At 46.1% G+C, this 10,000-nt stretch overlaps 1 protein-coding gene and 1 long non-coding RNA gene across 3 annotated transcripts in view; one reads left to right on the forward strand and one right to left on the reverse strand.

The window, feature by feature from the left end:
• Nucleotides 1-6,241, reverse strand: part of LOC123517779 — a 118,623-nt gene extending 112,382 nt beyond the window's left edge. For both annotated transcript variants that reach the window (XM_045278235.1, XM_045278236.1), the window contains exon 1: nucleotides 5,856-6,241. The gene's annotated coding sequence lies outside the window, so the exon portion shown is untranslated. The remainder of the gene's footprint in view (nucleotides 1-5,855) is intronic.
• The window catches only part of LOC123517780, a 199,082-nt gene that overhangs the window by 164,781 nt on the left and 24,301 nt on the right, over nucleotides 1-10,000 (forward strand). The window lies entirely within an intron of this gene.

Below are 10,000 nucleotides of genomic sequence, written 5' to 3' on the forward strand. Positions count from 1 at the left end.
GAGGAAATAGAAGAGAAGAGAAAAAAGAAGGAATATGAAGAGGAGGAAAAAAGTAAGAGAAGGAGGAGGAGGAGGAGGAGGAGGAGGGCTTGCAGAATAAAGGAACGGGATGGTATTAGACTCTTAATCAATGATCACGGATGGGAGGCAGCTGGAGGCACGGCCCGGGCACGAAAATTCTTGCACGACGGGGTGAATGGGATAGCGTGCAAAGGTGTGCAATTAGCTAGCGTATAAGATGAAAGACAGGTAACTCAGTTGATCTCACGCCAGAACGATTTGGTGTGAACAAGGAAACTGGCTGAAATTACATCACTGGCACGAGAAATGGTGAGGTGGCGATGTGGTAATGCAAGGGTGGCTGTCATTCTTGATTATGTGGACGAGTTTGTACCCGGCTTTTGATGCTAATTCCGGCTGCCCGTGAAGCAAAATAAGTGGGTAATACGTACTTTAGACATTAAGTGACAAAATACGTTACGAGATACACCAAATGTTATGTGTGAATTACCGAACTTTCGTCTCTCTGTCCAGTTATCCCGAGCAACAACAGCGTCCCCCCTCTGCGCTATGTTGTGTGTGGGCGGCAGCGAGATTGAAGTTGGGGGGTTGAGAGGAGGGTTGGGGAAGGCAGTTTTGGGTTGCTGTTTTGTGCAGCCCCGTCTCGGCCCCATTCCTGCAGCGTCCCGTTCCGCCCCGCCTCATATCGTTCCGTCCCCAGTCGCTCCGTCCCGACCACCACAGCCTCCCCCATCCGGCCCGCAGCCATTCCCAACCCGCCCCGTTCCATCCCGACACGAACCGTCCCGTACTCACTTGAATTATTTACATCCAACCCTATCCATCCCGTCCCAGTTCCGTCTCAACCTGTTCCATCTCGCCCCGTTTCAATCCGACCCGTTTCATTCCGTCATGAACTATTTCCATCTCGTCCCGTTCCATCCCGACCCGCGGAGTCAGCTGGTTCCCGTGATAGAAGACCTAAAGCAGTGTGTTTGAGAGAGAGAGAGAGAGAGAGAGAGAGAATTGAAGGAGTTTTAATATATTCATAATACATTAACTAGGATAAGAGGAAAGGGAGAGGGACTTCATTTCAGTCTATAAGTTTTGTGTTGCCAGTGAATATTTTGCAGAAACTCTGGTCTAGAAGCTCCTGCAGAAAAGTTAGGTTGCTTCCTCGCCGAGAGAATAAGAGCGGGTTAACAGACTCCATTCCGCCGGCCATGAGAGTCTCGGCCAAATGGTTCCCGTAACAGTCACACACAGACAGAGATTGGCGCCACCAGGGCCGTCAGGGACATCAGCGGACAGCGACAGAAGAAGCAGATTGGCATAAATGATGCTGAGTTTGCATATATCAGAGAAATTGAATGAAAGTCACTTTTCAGACGGCAATATTTCTCAGGAGCCTCCGGGAAAGATGAGGAGGCCCGGGGTGGTGCCTTTGGTGCGCCTCACCCGCCAGCAACAAGTGCACCTCTTCCTCCTCCACCCCCAATCCCCCATCCCTCCACCTACTCTCGGATGGTGACGCCCAGGGCACCTTGGCGCGGACCACTGAAGTGCGAGCCCCTGGAGACGGCAAGGAACGAAACAAACATTAACTCTTAATATTTATAAAGCTCCCGCTGTTTTTAAAAATGTAATAAGCTTTGCCGGAACGTATTGAAGCAGACGGTAAATAAAATTTGCGAATATTACTTTCATATGTCATTTGCAGCAGCCATTATGTCGTCCACAGTCACTGAAATCCCAGTAAGTTACACAGGAGTTCTATAAAGCCCTTCTGTTAAGGCAAGTCCTCGGTGCCGCCCAGTGCTCCACACAAATACCTTGCCATTGCACCATTGCCTCTCTTGCATCTCCCTCACCTCCTCCTCCTCCTCCTCCTCCTCCTCCTCCTCCTCCTCCTCCTCCTCCTCCTCCTCTCTTCTTCTTCTTCTTCTTCTTTTTCTTTTTCTTCTTCTTCTTCTTCTTCTTCTTCTTCTTCTTCTTCTTCTTCTTCTTCTTCTTCTTCTTCTTCTTCTTCTTCTTCTTCTTCTTCTTCTTCTTCTTCTTCTTCTTCTTCTTCTCCTCCTCCTCCTCCTCCTCCTCCTCCTCCTCCTCCTCCTCCTCCTCCTCCTCCTCCTCCTCCTCCTCCTCCTCCTCGCTTGCTTGCTCGCTCGCTCTACCAGTCATGACCCCACAAGGATCCTAGAAGCTGGTCATAATGTACTCGGGGGAACTGAATTGATCGCAGTGTTGCCAAAAGCTCTCCTTCTCAGACGAAGAACAGCCTCGCACCAGTCAGCGATCTTATTATGCATTCACGTGACGATTGGCGTGGCAGATACAATTATTCAACCGCTCACACCAAGGAGAGCTTTGGCAGGTCACGGACGAGGGATAAGGGGAGGAATTTGAGTCATGGATAGTAGAGGAAAAATAAAGAAACACTTCTTACTTGCATAGGAGAAAAGAAGAATTGAGAAAGAGAGAGGAAAAAAAACACACACACACACACACACACACACACACACACACACACACACACACACACACACACAGAAACATCAGGAGGGAAAGCTTTTACCGTTAACTGGAATCAGAAAGAATTTAGAGGAAAGGCAAAAAACCCGAGGGAGAAGTATTCATTATAATAGTATTTATTTTTAACCCGAAAATGAAAAATGCATTGGGAGGAGAAAAAAAAAAAGATTAAAAGTAGAATAAGAAAGAAGGTAAGACGATTTTTATAAGCTGGAAGGAAGGAGGTATGAGAGAAACAAGACAAGAGGGAGGGAAATAAACAAAAGGCACAGAGGAATAAAGAAAGGAGGGGAAAAATAAAGGGGAGAAATGGAGTGACGACAGGACAGAGGAAGGGAAGGGGGAGGAAAGGGCGAGGGAGGAACAGGTCGAAATAAAGTCAGTAAGATGGAAAGAAGAGAAGAGGGGAGACACTGATAAATGAGCAGAGCAAGAGAGAGAGAGAGAGAGAGAGAGAGAGAGAGAGAGACGAGGGGGGAGGGGGAGCGCCACTGGACCCAACAAACCTAACAGGAGGGTGTATACACGCGCACGTTACGGCAGCTAATATGTGTTTTCACCGCCAGATTTGCCTCACCTGTCGTGGCTGCACAAAACGGAGCAAAGTTCTTAATTACACTGTCAGTGTGGCATTCAAAAACAAAAAATAAAACTTGACTCTTGACAATGACGTTGATTTCAGGGCTGAATTTAGATTAAGAGGGTTATTTGAGTAAGAAAAATCAGGTTATAATGTTGATGGCTGGGAGTGTGTGTGTGTGTGTGTGTGTGTGTGTGTGTGTGTGTGTGTGTGTGTGTGTGTGTGTGTGTGTGTTAGTGGAGAAACGGGGGGTGGGGTGGGTCAGATGTTCCCATGACTTCCTTGATCCGGAGCAGTGAGAATTGCACGGAGATGTCCTTGGTATTTTTAAACATGTCTTGTGATGATGAAAAGTGCAACTAATTAAGTTATTACTCGCTCTATTTCTGGAAGGAGAGAGAGAGAGGTTCGAGATGGTAGGTGTGTGTGTGTGTGTGTGTGTGTGTGTGTGTGTGTGTGTGTGTGTGTGTGCATTGTGGATTTTAGGCTTACAGAGGATGGAGAAGTGTTATGTTGTTGACGTGATGGTCGTGGTGGCAGTGAGCTTGTTCTTTAACAGCCAAGGTGGAAGTTGTATAGTTGTAGCGATTTGCTGTGTGTGTGACTTGCTGTTCCATTTGCGTCCTTCACCAGTGGTGTGAATGTGCTGGGAGTCTTTAGGCCGTGTGTCGCGTTGGCGTGTGTGTATACATATGCTTGACAATGAACTAGCGTGTACGTGTGTTGTCGTGTGTTGTTATGCGTGTGTGTTGTGCATTTCGTTGCTTGTTGTTTGGTGTGTTCTCGTGCGTATGTGTGGGGTGTGTGATGTTATTAGAGCTACGTGGTACGCTGCAGGTTTGTGGTGTGGTGTGCAGTGGTGGTTTACTTTATACTACATGTGTGTGGTGCGATGTGATGTGCTGATGTGTAGTGTCATGTTTTTTTACTATGTTGTGTCGTGCACTGAAGAAGTGTGTGTGGTGTGTGGCATGGTGAAGAGCAGCTGGTGCAGTGTGGTGTGTGGTATAGTGTGGGGTAGTGTGGTGTGGTTGTATAACTATACATCACGTTTTCATTATGTGTGTGATATGTTGTGCGGCACAGTTGTGTGATGTTTATTTCAAGTGTTATTTTTTATATTTATTTTTCGTGTTTTTTTTTTTTTTTTTTTTTTTTTTTTTTCCCTAGATGAAGATTAATGTATTGTGCGGTGGTGTGCGGCTCGTGGTGTAATACAGATGGTCTCTGGTGGACGAGCGTGAGTTGTGTAGCATCTTTGCCTTGGTCTTGCTTGCCTAGCTGAGCAGGAAGTTGTGTTGCGTGTTGTGTTGTCTCGGGACGTCTCCGAAGGAAACCTAAACATGTTATGCGTTGAGTCCCATTTTGTCAGGCGAAAGCACTGAATGGCACAAAGATACTCGGAGGGCGTCTCCTGCTTGGCACATAAGCCCCGTTCACTCCTGCACAGCTCTGCAAACTACTCCCTTCTTTCTTTCCTTCATGTCTTCCTTTTCTTTGTAATGCTAGTCTCCTTACGAACCAAAAGACTTACGCGTATAAAAATGGAATAACTCAATGCTCATGAATGGCAGTTGTAATTTCCCAGGACACTTGCTTTGCTCATTTCAACATTAAACTCTTCTACTTGAAAATCACACTTGGATGGATGGTGCTTCTTTAATTTAATTAGCAGGGATGAATTTTCCAAGGAGGAAGTTAAGTTAACTCTTTAGGTAGAAACCGTATCAGGATCGCGACTGCTGCTCGCTGCACATTGTCACGCCAATTAAGTGGATTCAGTGTTTCGGAGCAGCTGTAGGCAAGGCATCGGCCCAAACTGTTACCTGGAAGCTTTATGCAGCCGCTGCCGCGCCGCTGCTTGCTGATAACAAAGTTCCCCTGGTGCTGTATGACATTTGCCTTCGTTTTATTCGAGCATATTTTCTTATAACATTCGGGAATGTTGAAGTGTTCTTATAACATTCGGGAATGTTGAAGTGTCCTATGAGTGCACGGAGAATTTTCCAAAATGCAGCATAAACCTTTTCCGTGTACTGTGAGGGCGGCTTTGTAAGGACGCCTTCATGTGGTTCTCTTTCCCTAAGAGATACACCTGACCATCAGTTCTTTAAATTATAACCATGATTGCAAATTTCATAAAAAGAAAAACAACATTGTTTTCTCTTGTCATTTGCAGCAGTTGTCGTATTTGTCGCTGGTCAGTAAGCGATGTCGTCGCCGTAACACGCTGTCCCATGAACACTTTTCCCGGCAACTCGTTTCCCTTGACCATCCATCAACGAACTTGTCACAAACAGGACCTACCGCCCGGCCCTCGACTGGCCCCTACATGGAGGGGAAAAAAGAACAGAATGACACGATCTGGATGTGACGGCAACAGGCACCGTGTTCTTTACTTCAGACTAATAACTTAAAGAAAAGAGAGAAAAAGAAAAAAAGTAAGAAATCGCATAAGAACTGTTTGCCCGTGAAATAAATTCAACATTTAAGTCCGCAATTTAAAGTATCGCTGAAACCTATCCACTTTTATATCGTCAGTATTATTGGATTTTATCTAGAAATAATTGCACTCTTAAGAGGAGACAAATGTTTCGTCCTTTGCAGCGCTGATACTCTTAAATCTGTTGAGCAGGCTTCGCAGGTGTGGAATGACGCTCACACATGGGATGGGTTGTATGTTGTAACTGAGTACTGCTTCTATTACTACTAATAATAACAATAATAGAAGCTTAAAGAAACCTACCCCGTGCATCACACAAGCGTTGGTGGAAAGAGAGCTCCGCTAAGTGGCCACGAGGCTCAGTCTTCAGGCTACTGTTGAGCAGGTTCCTGTGTAGGCACTGTTTTGTTTATCCCCGTAAAGTTCCGTCACGATGCGGGGAATATTTCCACAGCCACCAAAGTTTTGTTAGCTTGAGGCTGCAAATTTTTCCTCTCACTTAAGTATGTAAAGTTATTAATAGTTCATAACCAAGTAGTGTTTCACGTCACAGTGCTCCGAGCCTTCCCCCTCTGAGCCGCCTTCACGCAACACTCCCGACACGCGGCCGACTCTGCCTCTGTACCTGAGGAGCCTCGCGTCGCGCGCGCCCGCCCAAGACCGCCGATCCGGACTTACTGACGCCGCGAGTATACTATGAGGCCAGTTGTGACGCTGCTCCTCCACCCCCTCCAGCCCGCGACCCGGGGAGGACCCACAAGCATCCCGCGAGAGGAGAAGGGGAGCGGGGTGAAAGGAAGGACCCACTGTATGATCTAAAAGGAGATAAGGGCTCCCACGCTGCTTCGTCCTGGCGGCGGGAGGCAGGGATGGAGGGAGGAAGAGGGAGGCAGCCCATGCGTTTCTGAGATTGGTGGTTCCACACAAGAGGAAGGATAGATAGTGACACTGGCTTGAATGAGGCGAGGGGCGCAGCACGTTCCAATGAGCGAAAATTGCAACTGAGCCTGTGTGCTTTAAGGGAAGGGAAGCCACACATGTTGATCTTGATAAGAAAACATGCAAAGCTGGACTCGTATCTGTTTGAGGAGAAAGGCCTGTTCTACTCCACTCGGAATAATTTGATGAAAAACTCTTCTACTTGATGGATAATACCGCCGCCCACAACTCCACACACGTGATCAGTAATCGTTTAAAGGAGAATGTCTGTGAGATATGGTGGCCGGGTAGATGGGGGCGCGGCTTATCCTTCAAGATAATCTGAACAGACTAGTACGGAGGAGAAAGACTTCTCACATTGCTCAGGATGAAACTGGCGCTCGTACGTCGCACTTACCGCGCCTCGAGGAATTCACAGCGGTATTGAGGGAGGGAGACTTGCTACTCTGAAGAAAGGAAGAGGCCCTCATGCTGCAAACGTAGTGCAGGAAGAGAGAGAGAGAGAGAATCACGCTAATGTAGATAGAGGGTTTACTGCTGTAGTAGAAAGGCGGGCATGTCGGCTGTCTATTGGTAGGGAGGATATCCCGCTACTTTACAAGGAAAGGAGAGCATAGCTGTAGCAGGAAAAAAAAAAAAAATATGAATGCTCCTATATATACTTATGTACAGAAAAGACAATTTACTAGTATAGAAAAAGAGAAGTTGATCATGATGCTGCTGTAGAAAGAAAGTAGAAGATAAGTCACGGAAGGAAAAAGGAGGAAAAGTTACAAGCGTGAAAAAAACAAGGAGGAACTGACCATACTACCGTAGAGGGAAGGAAAGAATTGTGATGCTGTACGAGGAAAGCCAAAAACATAATACTGTGTACAGAAAAGAGGAATGAATTACGCGGCAGTAAAGAAAAAAAGAAGGAAGGATCGTTATATAGAGACAAGGAATTTATTAGTATGGAGAAAGAGGAATGAATTATGCTGTAGAGGGAAGGAAGGAGTGGTGATGGTAGTGGTGACGGTGATGAAGGAAGAAAGAAGAAATTTTATACTACAGAACAGAGGGATGAATTATGCTGCAGTAAATAGAAAGGAAGGATTTGTTATGTTGTATATATAGAGAGAAGAAGAAGAGGAGGAGGTAAATTATTATCCTGGAAAGAGACGAATGAATAATATTTTTGCCGTAGAGAGAGAAGAAAGGAATACTAATGGTGCAGGAGGAAAGACGAGAAGATAATGTTATACTCGTAGAAAATAGAAACGAATTGCGCTGTAGCAAATAGAAGGAAGGAAGAATTTGCTGTATTGTATGGCGGGAGGAAAGTTACTGGCTTAGGAAGGACAAATGTATTATGTTCCATTTTAAAGAAGAAAGCAATCAGAATACTGTGAGAAAAGGGAGGAAATTGTGCTGCAAGAGAGAAAGGGGACTAAGATGCCGAGCTGAAAGAGAGAGAGAGAGAGAGTTACAAGGTTAGAGAATGGCAAGGAAAGCCTGTTCGCACCCCTCACACTCCTTACCTTCTGTTGGTATGGAGCTTTCTGCAGATTTTCGCCCCCTGCAGGTTACCGTTCCTGTTTTAAGTCATTCCTCGCTCCCGTCTTTCCCTCGAAGCTTTATTGTCGCTCTCCAAACCTTTCCGCGCTTGAGCCATCCTTGTATATATATATATATATATATATATATATATATATATATATATATATATATATATATATATATATATATATATATTTCTCACTCATGATTATTAGTAAGACTAGCTCTCTCTCTCTCTCTCTCTCTCTCTCTCTCTCTCTCTCTCTCTCTCTCTCTCTCTCTCTCTCTCTCTCTCTCTCTCTCTCTCTCTCTCTCTCTCTCTCTCTCTCTCTCTCTCTCTTCTCTTTCTTTCTTTCTCTCTCTCTCTCTCTCTCTCTCTCTCTCTCTCTCTCTCTCTCTCTCTCTCTCTCTCTCTCTCTCTCTCTCTCTCTCTCTCTCTCTCTCTCTCTCTCTCTCTCTCTCTCATACATACATACATACATACATACATATATACACGCTGCTGTTCTTGTCGCACCGCCACTGTGGACTGAGAGATTATTGAGGGTTAAAGTAACACGTGGCTGGGGCTACGTGTGTGTGTGTGTGTGTGTGTGTGTGTGTGTGTGTGTGTGGATGGACAGTAGTAGTAGGTAGCAGTATCAGCAGCAGGATGGGGGAGTATCAATGAGATGGTAGAAAAGATAAAGATTAATGACAGTGAAAATCTCGCAATGAACGTTCAATGGCCTTTAATTTACTGCCGTCCCTTTTCAACACAAGTAACTGAGTATGTATTGGTGCAATAATCCACGTTGTTGTATCATATCTCTCTGTGGGATCGGCCTTTTATGGTTATGTGACGTGTGAGACCTTCCCTGTGTAACTGTTTCCGCCGGCCCTATTTTAGTAGAGAGGCGAGGCAGGGAAGAGTATACTGTAGGAGTGACCTGCCGAAGAAGTGCCTGGCGGTGTTTGATACTTAAAGGCGAACACCAGGGCCAGCGTGGCGGCTCCTCCACTTCTGCGGCACAGGAAGGGCACGAGCCAGGCCGCCGGCAGGAAGCTCTTGAGGCAGTGTTGTCCAGGACTTTGGTTAAGCGATGAGATGTGTGTGTGTGTGTGTGTGTGTGTGTGTGTGTGTGTGTGTGTGTGTGTGTGTGTGCGTGTGTGTGTGTTCAGTTCGTTCCTTCATTCGGTTATCATATCATGGTTTTTAGTTTTCCCTTTTACCGTTTTTTTTTTTTTTTTTTTTTTTTTTTTTTTGGCGTTTGAGCTTATGGGTTTGTGTATTTTTGCGTTGCCTATTGAATGTGACTAACAGTGAGAGAGAGAGAGAGAGAGAGAGAGAGAGAGAGAGAGAGAGAGAGAGAGAGAGAGAATTTCTGATCTCATTGTCGAAATGCGCTCATCCCCAAACACACACACACACACACACACACACACACACACACACACACACACACACACACACACACACACACACACACACACACACACACACACACACTTCACATCTCTCTCTCTCTCTCTCTCTCTCTCTCTCTCTCTCTCTCTCTCTCTCTCTCTTTTTGTGTGTGTGCGTGCGTGCGTGTGTGTGTCCGTGCGTGCGCGCGCGCGGCAAAACTAGTCTACATGTTTTATTTGCGTGACTCTCTCTCTCTCTCTCTCTCTCTCTCTCTCTCTCTCTCTCTCTCTCTCTCTCTCTCTCTCTCTCTCTCTCTCTCTCTCTCTCTCTCTCTCTCTCTCTCTGTGTGTGTGTGTGTGTGTGTGTGTGTGTGTGTGTGTGTGTGTGTGTGTGTGTGTGTCTCGTCGGTAAGGGCGAGCGGTGTCTCCTCCGAGAGGTTGTGGAGCGTGTCAGCGAGCGTTACATAATGAAGGCTATGTATCCATCAGTGATCATATCATCAAGGAGCCAGCCTCTACCTACACGGCTCCCTGATCACCACGGGAAAACATTTTACGCTTTACGCCCACAGCTCTCTTCTTCC

The sequence above is a fragment of the Portunus trituberculatus genome, chromosome 42 (genome assembly GCF_017591435.1).
Source record: "Portunus trituberculatus isolate SZX2019 chromosome 42, ASM1759143v1, whole genome shotgun sequence".
Lineage (NCBI taxonomy): Eukaryota > Metazoa > Arthropoda > Malacostraca > Decapoda > Portunidae > Portunus > Portunus trituberculatus.